Consider the following 18,765-nt stretch of genomic DNA (forward strand, 5'->3'; position numbering starts at 1 on the left):
TCCAAAATTTGTTAAGTCCCACTCTACTCGTAAGGTGTGTTCTTCCTGGGCAGCTGCCCGGGGTGTCTTGGCTTTACAGCTTTGCCGAGCGGCTACTTGGTCTGGGTCGAACACGTTTGCTAAGTTCTACAAGTTCGATACTTTGGCCTCTGAGGACCTAAAGTTTGGTCAATCAGTTCTGCAGGAGCCTCCATGCTCTCCCTCCCGTACTGGGAGCTTTGGTACAGCCCCATGGTACTAATGTGGAGCCCAGCATCCTCTAGGACATAAGAGAAAATAGGATTTTAATTACTTACCGGTAAATCCTTTTCTCGTAGTCCGTAGAGGATGCTGGGCGCTTGCCCAGTGCTTCGTTTTCCTGCAGTTGTTACTTGGTTCAGTACTGCCTTGTTACTTGGTTAAGTACTGTGTTGTTACTTGCTTAAGTACTGTTATTCAGCGGTTGCTGAGGTTGTTCAGGCTGGTTGGCCTGGTTTGCCTTGTTATGAGTGAGCTGGTGTGAATCTCACCACTATCTGTGTATTTCCTACTTTCAAAGTATGTTCGTCTCCTCGGGCACAGTTTCTAGACTGAGTCTGGTAGGAGAGGCATAGAGGGATGAGCCAGCCCACACTACTAAACTCTTAAAGTGCCCATGGCTCCCAAGGGACCCATCTATACCTCATGGTACTAATGTGGACCCCAGCATCCTCTACGGACTACGAGAAAAGGATTTACCGGTAGGTAATTAAAATCCTATTCTTGTCTCCCTGTACTGTCCTTTGTACGGCGCTGCGAAACACTTGTGGTGCCCTATAAATAAAATGTAATAATAATATTATCTATGCTTTTGTTTACCTTCAAAGTTCAAACTAAGGGGGTAATTCAGATCTGATCGCTGCTGTGCATTTTCACACAGAGGGCGATCAGGTCATAACAGCACATGCGTATGCACCGCAATGCGCACACGCAAATCCATTTCTGCATACATTATCTATGCTTTTGTTTCTCTTCAAACTAAGGGGGTAATTCAGATTTGATTGCTACTGTGCGTTTTCACATAGCGGGCGATCAGGTCATAACAGTGCATGCGTATGCACCGCAATGTGCACGCACGTCAAACAGCAACAACAGGCATCGCCGGTTAGCGACGGGATGGTGCGAAAAATCCAATCGCACGTGCGTTCGCAAGGTGACTGACAGGAAGAGGCCGTTTGTGGGTGGTAACTAAGCATTTGCTGGGAGTGTCCAAGCGTTTTCAGGGAGGGTGTCTGACGTCAGCTCCGGCCCCAATCAGCCCGTTCTCATCGCAGCTGATCGAGGCCGGAGATGACGGGCTGATCGGGGCTGGAGCTGACGTCAGACACCCTACCTGAAAGCGTTTGGGCACACCTGCGTTTTCCCGAACACTCCCAGTAAATGCTCAGTTGCCACCCACAAACGGCCTCTTCCTGTCAGTCACCTTGCGAACGCCTGTGCGATTGGATTTTTCGCACCATCGCATCGCTGACCGGCGAAGCCCGTTGTTGCTGTTCTGATGTGCGTGCACATTGTTGTGCATACGCGTGTGCAGTAAGGATCTAATCGCCCCTGTGTGAAAAAGCACAGCAGCGATCAGATCTAAATTGCCCCTTAAATCCTTGGTTGCGCACAGACTGCACAAAGTGGGTAATTCCGAGTTGATCGCTCGCTAGCTACTTTTAGCAGCAGTGCAAACGCATAGTCGCCGCCCACGGGGGAGTGTATTTTCGCTTTGCAAGTGTGCGTGCGCAGCCGAGCGGGAGGAAAAGGTTTTTTGGCAGTTACTGAGTAGCCCAGGACTTACTCAGCCCTCGCGATCACTTCAGCCTGTCCAGGGCCGGAATTGACGTCAGACACCCGTCCTGCAAACGCTTGGACACGCCTACGTTTTTCCAAACACTCCCAGAAAACGGTCAGTTGACACCCATAAACGCCCTCTTCCTGTCAAACTCCTTGCGATCGGCTGTGCGAATGGATTCTTCGTTAAATCCATCGCCCAGCAACAATTCGCTTTGTACCCATACGACGCGCGTGCGCATTGCGGTGCATACGCGTGCACAGTAGTAACCTGTTCGCTGCGCTGCGAAAAATGGCAGCGAGCGATGAACTCGGAATGACCCCCAAAGTGCATTTTTGCAGCTCTGAGCTACACATGGAATCGTACACTTGCACTGCGAATTTACACTCCCCATGGAGGCGGAGACTATCTGATCGCAGAACAGCAAAATTAGCAGCCCAGCGATAAGATCTGAATTAGTCCCTAAATGTACAAGTTTCGGGTTTTGTGTTTTGGTTTTGGGTTCGGTTCCGCGGCCGTGTTTTGGGTTCGGACGCGTTTTGGCAAAACCTCACCGAAATTTTTTTGTCGGATTCGGGTGTGTTGTGGATTCGGGTGTTTTTTTCAAAAAACCCTAAAAAACAGCTTAAATCATAGAATTTGGGGGTCATTTTGATCCCATAGTATTATTAACCTCAATAACCATAATTTCCACTCATTTTCAGTCTATTCTGAACACCTCACACCATACAATATTATTTTTAGTCCTAAAATTATCACCGAGGTCGCTGGATGGCTAAGCTAAGCGACCCAAGTGGCCGACACAAACACCTGGCCCATCTAGGAGTGGCACTGCAGTGTCAGACAGGATGGCCCTTCAATAAAATTGTCCCCAAACAGCACATGATGCAAAGAAAAAAAGAGGCGCAATGAGGTCGCTGTGTGACTAAGATAAGCGACCCAAGTGGCCGACACAAACATCTGGCCCATCTAGGAGTGGCATTGCAGTGTCACGCAGGATGGCCCTTCAAAAAAATACTCCCCAAACAGCACATGACGCAAAGAAAAAAAGAGGCGCAATGAGGTAGCTGTGTGACTAAGCTAAGCGACCCAAGTGGCCGACATAAACACCTGGCCCATCTAGGAGTGGCACTGCAGTGTCACGCAGGATGGCCCTTCAAAAAAATACTCCCCAAACAGCACATGATGCAAAGAAAAAAAGAGGCGCAATGAGGTAGCTGTGTGACTAAGATAAGCGACCCAAGTGGCCGACACAAACATCTGGCCCATCTAGGAGTGGCATTGCAGTGTCACGCAGGATGGCCCTTCAAAAAAATACTCCCCAAACAGCACATGACGCAAAGAAAAAAAGAGGCGCAATGAGGTAGCTGTGTGACTAAGCTAAGCGACCCTAGTGGCCGACACAAACACCTGGCCCATCTAGTAGAGATGAGCGGGTTCGGTTTCTCTGAATCCGAACCCGCACGAACTTCATGTTTTTTTCACGGGTCCGAGCAGACTCGGATCCTCCCGCCTTGCTCGGTTAACCCGAGCGCGCCCGAACGTCATCATGACGCTGTCGGATTCTCGCGAGACTCGGATTCTATATAAGGAGCCGCGCGTCGCCGCCATTTTCACACGTGCATTGAGATTGATAGGGAGAGGACGTGGCTGGCGTCCTCTCCATTTAGATTAGGGTTGAGAGAGAGAGAGAGAGATTGACCGGAGGCTGTGATACTGTAGAAGAGAGTGCAGAGTTTAGTGACTGACGACCACAGTGACCACCAGACAGTGCAGTTGTTTGTTTTATTTAATATATCCGTTCTCTGCCTGAAAAAAACGATACACACAGTGACTCAGTCACATACCATATCTGTGTGCACTGCTCAGCCCAGTGTGCTGCATCAATGTATATATATATATCTGACTGTGCTCAGCTCACACAGCTTATAATTGTGGGGGAGACTGGGGAGCACTGCAGTGCCAGTTATAGGTTATAGCAGGAGCCAGGAGTACATAATATTATATTAAAATTAAACAGTGCACACTTTTGCTGCAGGAGTGCCACTGCCAGTGTGACTAGTGACCAGTGACCTGACCACCAGTATATATAATATTAGTAGTATACTATCTCTTTATCAACCAGTCTATATTAGCAGCAGACACAGTACAGTGCGGTAGTTCACGGCTGTGGCTACCTCTGTGTCGGCACTCGGCAGCCCGTCCATAATTGTATATACCACCTAACCGTGGTTTTTTTTTCTTTCTTTATAGTCATACTAGTTACGAGTATACTATCTCTTTATCAACCAGTCTATATTAGCAGCAGACACAGTACAGTGCGGTAGTTCACGGCTGTGGCTACCTCTGTGTCGGCACTCGGCAGCCCGTCCATAATTGTATATACCACCTAACCGTGGTTTTTTTTTCTTTCTTTATACATACATACTAGTTACGAGTATACTATCTCTTTATCAACCAGTCTATATTAGCAGCAGACACAGTACAGTGCGGTAGTTCACGGCTGTGGCTACCTCTGTGTCGGCACTCGGCAGCCCGTCCATAATTGTATATACCACCTAACCGTGGTTTTTTTTTCTTTCTTTATAGTCATACTAGTTACGAGTATACTATCTCTTTATCAACCAGTCTATATTAGCAGCAGACACAGTACAGTGCGGTAGTTCACGGCTGTGGCTACCTCTGTGTCGGCACTCGGCAGCCCGTCCATAATTGTATATACCACCTAACCGTGTTTTTTTCTTCTTTCTTTATACATACATACTAGTTACGAGTATACTATCTCTTTATCAACCAGTCTATATTAGCAGCAGACACAGTACAGTGCGGTAGTTCACGGCTGTGGCTACCTCTGTGTCGGCACTCGGCAGCCCGTCCATAATTGTATATACCACCTAACCGTGGTTTTTTTTTCTTTCTTTATACATACATACTAGTTACGAGTATACTATCTCTTTATCAACCAGTCTATATATTAGCAGCAGACACAGTACAGTGCGGTAGTTCACGGCTGTGGCTACCTCTGTGTCGGCACTCGGCAGCCCGTCCATAATTGTATATACCACCTAACCGTGGTTTTTTTTTCTTTCTTTATACATACATACTAGTTACGAGTATACTATCTCTTTATCAACCAGTCTATATATTAGCAGCAGACACAGTACAGTGCGGTAGTTCACGGCTGTGGCTACCTCTGTGTCGGCACTCGGCAGCCCGTCCATAATTGTATATACCACCTAACCGTGGTTTTTTTTTCTTTCTTTATACATACATACTAGTTACGAGTATACTATCTCTTTATCAACCAGTCTATATTAGCAGCAGACACAGTACAGTGCGGTAGTTCACGGCTGTGGCTACCTCTGTGTTGGCACTCGGCAGCCCGTCCATAATTGTATATAACACCTAACCGTGGTTTTTTTTTCTTTCTTTATACATACATACTAGTTACGAGTAGAGATGAGCGCCGGAAATTTTTCGGGTTTTGTGTTTTGGTTTTGGGTTCGGTTCCGCGGCCGTGTTTTGGGTTCGACCGCGTTTTGGCAAAACCTCACCGAATTTTTTTTGTCGGATTCGGGTGTGTTTTGGATTCGGGTGTTTTTTTCCAAAAAACCTAAAAAACAGCTTAAATCATAGAATTTGGCGGTCATTTTGATCCCAAAGTATTATTAACCTCAAAAACCATAATTTCCACTCATTTTCAGTCTATTCTGAATACCTCACACCTCACAATATTATTTTTAGTCCTAAAATTTGCACCGAGGTCGCTGTGTGAGTAAGATAAGCGACCCTAGTGGCCGACACAAACACCGGGCCCATCTAGGAGTGGCACTGCAGTGTCACGCAGGATGGCCCTTCCAAAAAACCCTCCCCAAACAGCACATGACGCAAAGAAAAAAAGAGGCGCAATGAGGTAGCTGTGTGAGTAAGATTAGCGACCCTAGTGGCCGACACAAACACCGGGCCCATCTAGGAGTGGCACTGCAGTGTCACGCAGGATGTCCCTTCCAAAAAAACCTCCCCAAACAGCACATGACGCAAAGAAAAAAAGAGGCGCAATGAGGTAGCTGTGTGAGTAAGATAAGCGACCCTAGTGGCCGACACAAACACCGGGCCCATCTAGGAGTGTCACTGCAGTGTCACGCAGGATGTCCCTTCCAAAAAACCCTCCCCAAACAGCACATGACGCAAAGAAAAAAAGAGGCGCAATGAGGTAGCTGTGTGAGTAAGATAAGCGACCCTGGTGGCCGACACAAACACCGGGCCCATCTAGGAGTGGCACTGCAGTGTCACGCAGGATGTCCCTTCCAAAAAACCCTCCCCAAACAGCACATGACGCAAAGAAAAAGAAAAGAAAAAAGAGGTGCAAGATGGAATTGTCCTTGGGCCCTCCCACCCACCCTTATGTTGTATAAACAAAACAGGACATGCACACTTTAACCAACCCATCATTTCAGTGACAGGGTCTGCCACACGACTGTGACTGATATGACGGGTTGGTTTGGACCCCCCCCAAAAAAGAAGCAATTAATCTCTCCTTGCACAAACTGGCTCTACAGAGGCAAGATGTCCACCTCATCATCACCCTCCGATATATCACCGTGTACATCCCCCTCCTCACAGATTATCAATTCGTCCCCACTGGAATCCACCATCTCAGCTCCCTGTGTACTTTGTGGAGGCAATTGCTGCTGGTCAATGTCTCCGCGGAGGAATTGATTATAATTCATTTTAATGAACATCATCTTCTCCACATTTTCTGGATGTAACTTCGTACGCCGATTGCTGACAAGGTGAGCGGCGGCACTAAACACTCTTTCGGAGTACACACTTGTGGGAGGGCAACTTAGGTAGAATAAAGCCAGTTTGTGCAAGGGCCTCCAAATTGCCTCTTTTTCCTGCCAGTATAAGTACGGACTGTGTGACGTGCCTACTTGGATGCGGTCACTCATATAATCCTCCACCATTCTATCAATGTTGAGAGAATCATATGCAGTGACAGTAGACGACATGTCCGTAATCGTTGTCAGGTCCTTCAGTCCGGACCAGATGTCAGCATCAGCAGTCGCTCCAGACTGCCCTGCATCACCGCCAGCGGGTGGGCTCGGAATTCTGAGCCTTTTCCTCGCACCCCCAGTTGCGGGAGAATGTGAAGGAGGAGATGTTGACAGGTCGCGTTCCGCTTGACTTGACAATTTTGTCACCAGCAGGTCTTTCAACCCCAGCAGACTTGTGTCTGCCGGAAAGAGAGATCCAAGGTAGGCTTTAAATCTAGGATCGAGCACGGTGGCCAAAATGTAGTGCTCTGATTTCAACAGATTGACCACCCGTGAATCCTTGTTAAGCGAATTAAGGGCTCCATCCACAAGTCCCACATGCCTAGCGGAATCGCTCCGTGTTAGCTCCTCCTTCAATGTCTCCAGCTTCTTCTGCAAAAGCCTGATGAGGGGAATGACCTGACTCAGGCTGGCAGTGTCTGAACTGACTTCACGTGTGGCAAGTTCAAAGGGCATCAGAACCTTGCACAACGTTGAAATCATTCTCCACTGCGCTTGAGACAGGTGCATTCCACCTACTATATCGTGCTCAATTGTATAGGCTTGAATGGCCTTTTGCTGCTCCTCCAACCTCTGAAGCATATAGAGGGTTGAATTCCACCTCGTTACCACTTCTTGCTTCAGATGATGGCAGGGCAGGTTCAGTAGTTTTTGGTGGTGCTCCAGTCTTCTGTACGTGGTGCCTGTACGCCGAAAGTGTCCCGCAATTCTTCTGGCCACCGACAGCATCTCTTGCACGCCCCTGTCGTTTTTTAAAAAATTCTGCACCACCAAATTCAAGGTATGTGCAAAACATGGGACGTGCTGGAATTTGCCCATATTTAATGCACACACAATATTGCTGGCGTTGTCCGATGCCACAAATCCACAGGAGAGTCCAATTGGGGTAAGCCATTCCGCGATGATCTTCCTCAGTTGCCGTAAGAGGTTTTCAGCTGTGTGCGTATTCTGGAAACCGGTGATACAAAGCGTAGCCTGCCTAGGAAAGAGTTGGCGTTTGCGAGATGCTGCTACTGGTGCCGCCGCTGCTGTTCTTGCGGCGGGAGTCCATACATCTACCCAGTGGGCTGTCACAGTCATATAGTCCTGACCCTGCCCTGCTCCACTTGTCCACATGTCCGTGGTTAAGTGGACATTGGGTACAACTGCATTTTTTAGGACACTGGTGAGTCTTTTTCTGACGTCCGTGTACATTCTCGGTATCGCCTGCCTAGAGAAGTGGAACCTAGATGGTATTTGGTAACGGGGGCACACTGCCTCAATAAATTGTCTAGTTCCCTGTGAACTAACGGCGGATACCGGACGCACGTCTAACACCAACATAGTTGTCAAGGCCTCAGTTATCCGCTTTGCAGCAGGATGACTGCTGTGATATTTCATCTTCCTCGCAAAGGACTGTTGAACAGTCAATTGCTTACTGGAAGTAGTACAAGTGGGCTTACGACTTCCCCTCTGGGATGACCATCGACTCCCAGCAGCAACAACAGCAGCGCCAGCAGCAGTAGGCGTTACACGCAAGGATGCATCGGAGGAATCCCAGGCAGGAGAGGGCTCGTCAGAATTGCCAGTGACATTGCCTGCAGGACTATTGGCATTCCTGGGGAAGGAGGAAATTGACACTGAGGGAGTTGGTGGGGTGGTTTGCGTGAGCTTGGTTACAAGAGGAAGGGATTTACTGGTCAGTGGACTGCTTCCGCTGTCACCCAAAGTTTTTGAACTTGTCACTGACTTATTATGAATGCGCTGCAGGTGACGTATAAGGGAGGATGTTCCGAGGTGGTTAACGTCCTTACCCCTACTTATTACAGCTTGACAAAGGGAACACACGGCTTGACACCTGTTGTCCGCATTTCTGGTGAAATACTTCCACACCGAAGAGCTGATTTTTTTGGTATTTTCACCAGGCATGTCAACGGCCATATTCCTACCACGGACAACAGGTGTCTCCCCGGGTGCCTGACTTAAACAAACCACCTCACCATCAGAATCCTCCTGGTCAATTTCCTCCCCAGCGCCAGCAACACCCATATCCTCCTCATCCTGGTGTACTTCAACACTGACATCTTCAATCTGACTATCAGGAACTGGACTGCGGGTGCTCCTTCCATCACTTGCAGGGGGCGTGCAAATGGTGGAAGGCGCATGCTCTTCACGTCCAGTGTTGGGAAGGTCAGGCATCGCAACCGACACAATTGGAGTCGGACTCTCCTTGTGGATTTGGGATTTCGAAGAACGCACAGTTCTTTGCGGTGCTACTGCTTTTGCCAGCTTTAGTCTTTTCATTTTTCTAGCGAGAGGCTGAGTGCTTCCATCCTCATGTGAAGCTGAACCACTAGCCATGAACATAGGCCAGGGCCTCAGCCGTTCCTTGCCACTCCGTGTGGTAAATGGCATATTGGCAAGTTTACGCTTCTCCTCCGACAATTTTATTTTAGGTTTTGGAGTCCTTTTTTTACTGATATTTGGTGTTTTGGATTTGACATGCTCTGTACTATGACATTGGGCATCGGCCTTGGCAGACGACGTTGCTGGCATTTCATCGTCTCGGCCATGACTAGTGGCAGCAGCTTCAGCACGAGGTGGAAGTGGATCTTGATCTTTCCCTAATTTTGGAACCTCAACATTTTTGTTCTCCATATTTTAATAGGCACAACTAAAAGGCACCTCAGGTAAACAATGGAGATGGATGGATTGGATACTAGTATACAATTATGGACGGGCTGCCGAGTGCCGACACAGAGGTAGCCACAGCCGTGAACTACCGCACTGTACTGTGTCTGCTGCTAATATATAGACTGGTTGATAAAGAGATAGTATACTCGTAACTAGTATGTATGTATAAAGAAAGAAAAAAAAAACCACGGTTAGGTGGTATATACAATTATGGACGGGCTGCCGAGTGCCGACACAGAGGTAGCCACAGCCGTGAACTACCGCACTGTACTGTGTCTGCTGCTAATATATAGACTGGTTGATAAAGAGATAGTATACTCGTAACTAGTATGTATGTATAAAGAAAGAAAAAAAAACCACGGTTAGGTGGTATATACAATTATGGACGGGATGCCGAGTGCCGACACAGAGGTAGCCACAGCCGTGAACTACCGCACTGTACTGTGTCTGCTGCTAATATATAGACTGGTTGATAAAGAGATAGTATACTCGTAACTAGTATGTATGTATAAAGAAAGAAAAAAAACCACGGTTAGGTGGTATATACAATTATGGACGGGCTGCCGAGTGCCGACACAGAGGTAGCCACAGCCGTGAACTACCGCACTGTACTGTGTCTGCTGCTAATATAGACTGGTTGATAAAGAGATAGTATACTCGTAACTAGTATGACTATAAAGAAAGAAAAAAAAACCACGGTTAGGTGGTATATACAATTATGGACGGGCTGCCGAGTGCCGACACAGAGGTAGCCACAGCCGTGAACTACCGCACTGTACTGTGTCTGCTGCTAATATATAGACTGGTTGATAAAGAGATAGTATACTCGTAACTAGTATGTATGTATAAAGAAAGGAAAAAAAACCACGGTTAGGTGGTATATACAATTATGGACGGGCTGCCGAGTGCCGACACAGAGGTAGCCACAGCCGTGAACTACCGCACTGTACTGTGTCTGCTGCTAATATAGACTGGTTGATAAAGAGATAGTATACTCGTAACTAGTATGACTATAAAGAAAGAAAAAAAAACCACGGTTAGGTGGTATATACAATTATGGACGGGCTGCCGAGTGCCGACACAGAGGTAGCCACAGCCGTGAACTACCGCACTGTACTGTGTCTGCTGCTAATATATAGACTGGTTGATAAAGAGATAGTATACTCGTAACTAGTATGTATGTATAAAGAAAGAAAAAAAAACCACGGTTAGGTGGTATATACAATTATGGACGGGCTGCCGAGTGCCGACACAGAGGTAGCCACAGCCGTGAACTACCGCACTGTGCTGTGTCTGCTGCTAATATAGACTGGTTGATAAAGAGATAGTATACTCGTAACTAGTATGTATGTATAAAGAAAGAAAAAAAAACCACGGTTAGGTGGTATATACAATTATGGACGGGCTGCCGAGTGCCGACACAGAGGTAGCCACAGCCGTGAACTACCGCACTGTACTGTGTCTGCTGCTAATATATAGACTGGTTGATAAAGAGATAGTATACTCGTAACTAGTATGTATGTATAAAGAAAGAAAAAAAACCACGGTTAGGTGGTATATACAATTATGGACGGGCTGCCGAGTGCCGACACAGAGGTAGCCACAGCCGTGAACTACCGCACTGTACTGTGTCTGCTGCTAATATATAGACTGGTTGATAAAGAGATAGTATACTCGTAACTAGTATGTATGTATAAAGAAAGAAAAAAAAACCACGGTTAGGTGGTATATACAATTATGGACGGGCTGCCGAGTGCCGACACAGAGGTAGCCACAGCCGTGAACTACCGCACTGTACTGTGTCTGCTGCTAATATATAGACTGGTTGATAAAGAGATAGTATACTCGTAACTAGTATGTATGTATAAAGAAAGAAAAAAAAACCACGGTTAGGTGGTATATACAATTATGGACGGGCTGCCGAGTGCCGACACAGAGGTAGCCACAGCCGTGAACTACCGCACTGTACTGTGTCTGCTGCTAATATATAGACTGGTTGATAAAGAGATAGTATACTCGTAACTAGTATGTATGTATAAAGAAAGAAAAAAAAAACACGGTTAGGTGGTATATACAATTATGGACGGGCTGCCGAGTGCCGACACAGAGGTAGCCACAGCCGTGAACTACCGCACTGTACTGTGTCTGCTGCTAATATAGACTGGTTGATAAAGAGATAGTATACTCGTAACTAGTATGTATGTATAAAGAAAGAAAAAAAACCGACAGTTAGGTGGTATATACAATTATGGACGGGCTGCCGAGTGCCGACACAGAGGTAGCCACAGCCGTGAACTACCGCACTGTACTGTGTCTGCTGCTAATATAGACTGGTTGATAAAGAGATAGTATACTCGTAACTAGTATGACTATAAAGAAAGAAAAAAAAACCACGGTTAGGTGGTATATACAATTATGGACGGGCTGCCGAGTGCCGACACAGAGGTAGCCACAGCCGTGAACTACCGCACTGTACTGTGTCTGCTGCTAATATAGACTGGTTGATAAAGAGATAGTATACTACTAATATTATATATACTGGTGGTCAGGTCACTGGTCACTAGTCACACTGGCAGTGGCACTCCTGCAGCAAAAGTGTGCACTGTTTAATTTTAATATAATACTATGTACTCCTGGCTCCTGCTATAACCTATAACTGGCACTGCAGTGCTCCCCAGTCTCCCCCACAATTATAAGCTGTGTGAGCTGAGCACAGTCAGATATATATATACATTGATGCAGCACACTGGGCTGAGCAGTGCACACAGATATGGTATGTGACTGAGTCACTGTGTGTATCGTTTTTTTCAGGCAGAGAACGGATATATTAAATAAAACAAACAACTGCACTGTCTGGTGGTCACTGTGGTCGTCAGTCACTAAACTCTGCACTCTCTTCTACAGTATCACAGCCTCAGGTCAATCTCTCTCTCTCTCTCTCAACCCTAATCTAAATGGAGAGGACGCCAGCCACGTCCTCTCCCTATCAATCTCAATGCACGTGTGAAAATGGCGGCGACGCGCGGCTCCTTATATAGAATCCGAGTCTCGCGATAGAATCCGAGCCTCGCGAGAATCCGACAGCGTCATGATGACGTTCGGGCGCGCTCGGGTTAACCGAGCAAGGCGGGAAGATCCGAGTCGCTCGGACCCGTGAAAAAAAACATGAAGTTCGGGCGGGTTCGGATTCAGAGAAACCGAACCCGCTTATCTCTAGTTACGAGTATACTATCTCTTTATCAACCAGTCTATATATTAGCAGCAGACACAGTACAGTGCGGTAGTTCACGGCTGTGGCTACCTCTGTGTCGGCACTCGGCAGCCCGTCCATAATTGTATATACCACCTAACCATGGTTTTTTTTTCTTTCTTTATAGTCATACTAGTTACGAGTATACTATCTCTTTATCAACCAGTCTATATTAGCAGCAGACACAGTACAGTGCGGTAGTTCACGGCTGTGGCTACCTCTGTGTCGGCACTCGGCAGCCCGTCCATAATTGTATATACCACCTAACCGTGGTTTTTTTTTCTTTCTTTATACATACATACTAGTTACGAGTATACTATCTCTTTATCAACCAGTCTATATATTAGCAGCAGACACAGTACAGTGCGGTAGTTCACGGCTGTGGCTACCTCTGTGTCGGCACTCGGCAGCCCGTCCATAATTGTATATACCACCTAACCGTGGTTTTTTTTTCTTTCTTTATAGTCATACTAGTTACGAGTATACTATCTCTTTATCAACCAGTCTATATTAGCAGCAGACACAGTACAGTGCGGTAGTTCACGGCTGTGGCTACCTCTGTGTCGGCACTCGGCAGCCCGTCCATAATTGTATATACCACCTAACCGTGGTTTTTTTTTCCTTTCTTTATACATACATACTAGTTACGAGTATACTATCTCTTTATCAACCAGTCTATATATTAGCAGCAGACACAGTACAGTGCGTTAGTTCACGGCTGTGGCTACCTCTGTGTCGGCACTCGGCAGCCCGTCCATAATTGTATACTAGTATCCAATCCATCCATCTCCATTGTTTACCTGAGGTGCCTTTTAGTTGTGCCTATTAAAATATGGAGAACAAAAATGTTGAGGTTCCAAAATTAGGGAAAGATCAAGATCCACTTCCACCTCGTGCTGAAGCTGCTGCCACTAGTCATGGCCGAGACGATGAAATGCCAGCAACGTCGTCTGCCAAGGCCGATGCCCAATGTCATAGTACAGAGCATGTCAAATCCAAAACACCAAATATCAGTAAAAAAAGGACTCCAAAACCTAAAATAAAATTGTCGGAGGAGAAGCGTAAACTTGCCAATATGCCATTTACCACACGGAGTGGCAAGGAACGGCTGAAGCCCTGGCCTATGTTCATGGCTAGTGGTTCAGCTTCACATGAGGATGGAAGCACTCAGCCTCTTGCTAGAAAAATGAAAAGACTAAAGCTGGCAAAAGCAGTAGCACCGCAAAGAACTGTGCGTTCTTCGAAATCCCAAATCCACAAGGAGAGTCCGACTCCAATTGTGTCGGTTGCGATGCCTGACCTTCCCAACACTGGACGTGAAGAGCATGCGCCTTCCACCATTTGCACGCCCCCTGCAAGTGATGGAAGGAGCACCCGCAGTCCAGTTCCTGATAGTCAGATTGAAGATGTCAGTGTTGAAGTACACCAGGATGAGGAGGATATGGGTGTTGCTGGCGCTGGGGAGGAAATTGACCAGGAGGATTCTGATGGTGAGGTGGTTTGTTTAAGTCAGGCACCCGGGGAGACACCTGTTGTCCGTGGTAGGAATATGGCCGTTGACATGCCTGGTGAAAATACCAAAAAAATCAGCTCTTCGGTGTGGAAGTATTTCACCAGAAATGCGGACAACAGGTGTCAAGCCGTGTGTTCCCTTTGTCAAGCTGTAATAAGTAGGGGTAAGGACGTTAACCACCTCGGAACATCCTCCCTTATACGTCACCTGCAGCGCATTCATAATAAGTCAGTGACAAGTTCAAAAACTTTGGGTGACAGCGGAAGCAGTCCACTGACCAGTAAATCCCTTCCTCTTGTAACCAAGCTCACGCAAACCACCCCACCAACTCCCTCAGTGTCAATTTCCTCCTTCCCCAGGAATGCCAATAGTCCTGCAGGCAATGTCACTGGCAATTCTGACGAGTCCTCTCCTGCCTGGGATTCCTCCGATGCATCCTTGCGTGTAACGCCTACTGCTGCTGGCGCTGCTGTTGTTGCTGCTGGGAGTCGATGGTCATCCCAGAAGGGAAGTCGTAAGCACACTTTTACTACTTCCACCAAGCAATTGACTGTCCAACAGTCCTTTGCGAGGAAGATGAAATATCACAGCAGTCATCCTGTTGCAAAGCGGATAACTGAGGCCTTGACAACTATGTTGGTGTTAGACGTGCGTCCGGTATCCGCCGTTAGTTCACAGGGAACTAGACAATTTCTTGAGGTAGTGTGCCCCCGTTACCAAATACCATCTAGGTTCCACTTCTCTAGGCAGGCGATACCGAGAATGTACACGGACGTCAGAAAAAGACTCACCAGTGTCCTAAAAAATGCAGTTGTACCCAATGTCCACTTAACCACGGACATGTGGACAAGTGGAGCAGGGCAGGGTCAGGACTATATGACTGTGACAGCCCACTGGGTAGATGTATGGACTCCCGCTGCAAGAACAGCAGCGGCGGCACCAGTAGCAGCATCTCGCAAACGCCAACTCTTTCCTAGGCAGGCTACGCTTTGTATCACCGGTTTCCAGAATACGCACACAGCTGAAAACCTCTTACGGCAACTGAGGAAGATCATCGCGGAATGGCTTACCCCAATTGGACTCTCCTGTGGATTTGTGGCATCGGACAACGCCAGCAATATTGTGTGTGCATTAAATCTGGGCCAATTCCAGCACGTCCCATGTTTTGCACATACCTTGAATTTGGTGGTGCAGAATTTTTTAAAAAACGACAGGGGCGTGCAAGAGATGCTGTCGGTGGCCAGAAGAATTGCGGGACACTTTCAGCGTACAGGCACCACGTACAGAAAACTGGAGCACCACCAAAAACTACTGAACCTGCCCTGCCATCATCTGAAGCAAGAAGTGGTAACGAGGTGGAATTCAACCCTGTATATGCTTCAGAGGTTGGAGGAGCAGCAAAAGGCCATTCAAGCCTATACAATTGAGCACGATATAGGAGGTGGGATGCACCTGTCTCAAGCGCAGTGGAGAATGATTTCAACGTTGTGCAAGGTTCTGATGCCCTTTGAACTTGCCACACGTGAAGTCAGTTCAGACACTGCCAGCCTGAGTCAGGTCATTCCCCTCATCAGGCTTTTGCAGAAGAAGCTGGAGACATTGAAGGAGGAGCTAACACGGAGCGATTCCGCTAGGCATGTGGGACTTGTGGATGGAGCCCTTAATTCGCTTAGCAAGGATTCACGGGTGGTCAATCTGTTGAAATCAGAGCACTACATTTTGGCCACCGTGCTCGATCCTAGATTTAAAGCCTACCTTGGATCTCTCTTTCCGGCAGACACAAGTCTGCTGGGGTTCAAACACCTGCTGGTGAGTAAATTGTCAAGTCAAGCGGAACGCGACCTGTCAACAACATCTCCTCCTTCACATTCTCCCGCAACTGGGGGTGCGAGGAAAAGGCTCAGAATTCCGAGCCCACCCGCTGGCGGTGATGCAGGGCAGTCTGGAGCGACTGCTGATGCTGACATCTGGTCCGGACTGAAGGACCTGACAACGATTACGGACATGTCGTCTACTGTCACTGCATATGATTCTCTCCCCATTGAAAGAATGGTGGAGGATTATATGAGTGACCGCATCCAAGTAGGCACGTCACACAGTCCGTACTTATACTGGCAGGAAAAAGAGGCAATTTGGAGGCCCTTGCACAAACTGGCTTTATTCTACCTAAGTTGCCCTCCCACAAGTGTGTACTCCGAAAGAGTGTTTAGTGCCGCCGCTCACCTTGTCAGCAATCGGCGTACGAGGTTACATCCAGAAAATGTGGAGAAGATGATGTTCATTAAAATGAATTATAATCAATTCCTCCGTGGAGACATTGACCAGCAGCAATTGCCTCCACAAAGTACACAGGGAGCTGAGATGGTGGATTCCAGTGGGGACGAATTGATAATCTGTGAGGAGGGGGATGTACACGGTGATATATCGGAGGATGATGATGAGGTGGACATCTTGCCTCTGTAGAGCCAGTTTGTGCAAGGAGAGATTAATTGCTTCTTTTTTGGTGGGGGTCCAAACCAACCCGTCATATCAGTCACAGTCGTGTGGCAGACCCTGTCACTGAAATGATGGGTTGGTTAAAGTGTGCATGTCCTGTTTATACAACATAAGGGTGGGTGGGAGGGCCCAAGGACAATTCCATCTTGCACCTCTTTTTTCTTTTCTTTTTCTTTGCGTCATGTGCTGTTTGGGGAGGGTTTTTTGGAAGGGACATCCTGCGTGACACTGCAGTGCCACTCCTAGATGGGCCCGGTGTTTGTGTCGGCCACTAGGGTCGCTTATCTTACTCACACAGCTACCTCATTGCGCCTCTTTTTTTCTTTGCGTCATGTGCTGTTTGGGGAGGGTTTTTTGGAAGGGACATCCTGCGTGACACTGCAGTGACACTCCTAGATGGGCCCGGTGTTTGTGTCGGCCACTAGGGTCGCTTATCTTACTCACACAGCTACCTCATTGCGCCTCTTTTTTTCTTTGCGTCATGTGCTGTTTGGGGAGGGTTTTTTGGAAGGGACATCCTGCGTGACACTGCAGTGCCACTCCTAGATGGGCCCGGTGTTTGTGTCGGCCACTAGGGTCGCTAATCTTACTCACACAGCTACCTCATTGCGCCTCTTTTTTTCTTTGCGTCATGTGCTGTTTGGGGAGGGTTTTTTGGAAGGGCCATCCTGCGTGACACTGCAGTGCCACTCCTAGATGGGCCCGGTGTTTGTGTCGGCCACTAGGGTCACTTATCTTACTCACACAGCGACCTCGGTGCAAATTTTAGGACTAAAAATAATATTGTGAGGTATTCAGAATAGACTGAAAATGAGTGGAAATTATGGTTTTTGAGGTTAATAATACTTTGGGATCAAAATGACCGCCAAATTCTATGATTTAAGCTGTTTTTTAGGTTTTTTGGAAAAAAACACCCGAATCCAAAACACACCCGAATCCGACAAAAAAAATTCGGTGAGGTTTTGCCAAAACGCGGTCGAACCCAAAACACGGCCGCGGAACCGAACCCAAAACCAAAACACAAAACCCGAAAAATTTCCGGCGCTCATCTCTACCATCTAGGAGTGGCACTGCAGTGTCAAGCAGGATGGCCCTTCAAAAAAATACTCCCCAAACAGCACATGATGCAAAGAAAAATGAAAGAAAAAAGGAGGAAGGTCAGGCATCGCAACCGACACAATTGGACTCTCCTTGGGGATTTGTGATTTCGAAGAACGCACAGTTCTTTGCTGTGCTTTTGCCAGCTTAAGTCTTTTCTTTTTTCTAGCGAGAGGATGAGTGCTTCCATCCTCATGTGAAGCTGAACCACTAGCCATGAACATAGGCCAGGGCCTCAGCCGTTCCTTGCCACTCCGTGTCGTAAATGGCATATTGGCAAGTTTACGCTTCTCCTCAGACGCTTTTAATTTAGATTTTTGGGTCATTTTACTGATCTTTTGTGTTTTGGATTTTACATGCTCTGTACTATGACATTGGGCATCGGCCTTGGCAGACGACGTTGATGGCATTTCATCGTCTCGGCCATGACTAGTGGCAGCAGCTTCAGCACGAGGTGGAAGTGGATCTTGATCTTTCCCTATTTTTTTAACCTCCACATTTTTGTTCTCCATTTTTTAATGCGCACAACTACAAGGCACCACAGGTATACAATGTAGATGGATGGATAGCATACTTATGGACGACGAGTGACGACACAGAGGTAGGTACAGCAGTGGCCTACCGTACTGCTATATATAGTATAATGGACCTGGTGGACACTGTCAGCAGACTGCGTTTATAGTATAAAAAAAAAAAGACACCACAGGTATACAATGAAGATGGATGGATACTTAGTATACTTATGGACGACGAGTGACGACACAGAGGTAGGTACAGCAGTGGCCTACCGTACTGCTATATACAGTATAATGGACCTGGTGGACACTGTCAGCAGACTGCGTTTATAGTATAAAGAAAAAAAGACACCACAGGTATACAA

This window comes from Pseudophryne corroboree, chromosome 2, assembly GCF_028390025.1.
Source record: "Pseudophryne corroboree isolate aPseCor3 chromosome 2, aPseCor3.hap2, whole genome shotgun sequence".
NCBI lineage: Eukaryota > Metazoa > Chordata > Amphibia > Anura > Myobatrachidae > Pseudophryne > Pseudophryne corroboree.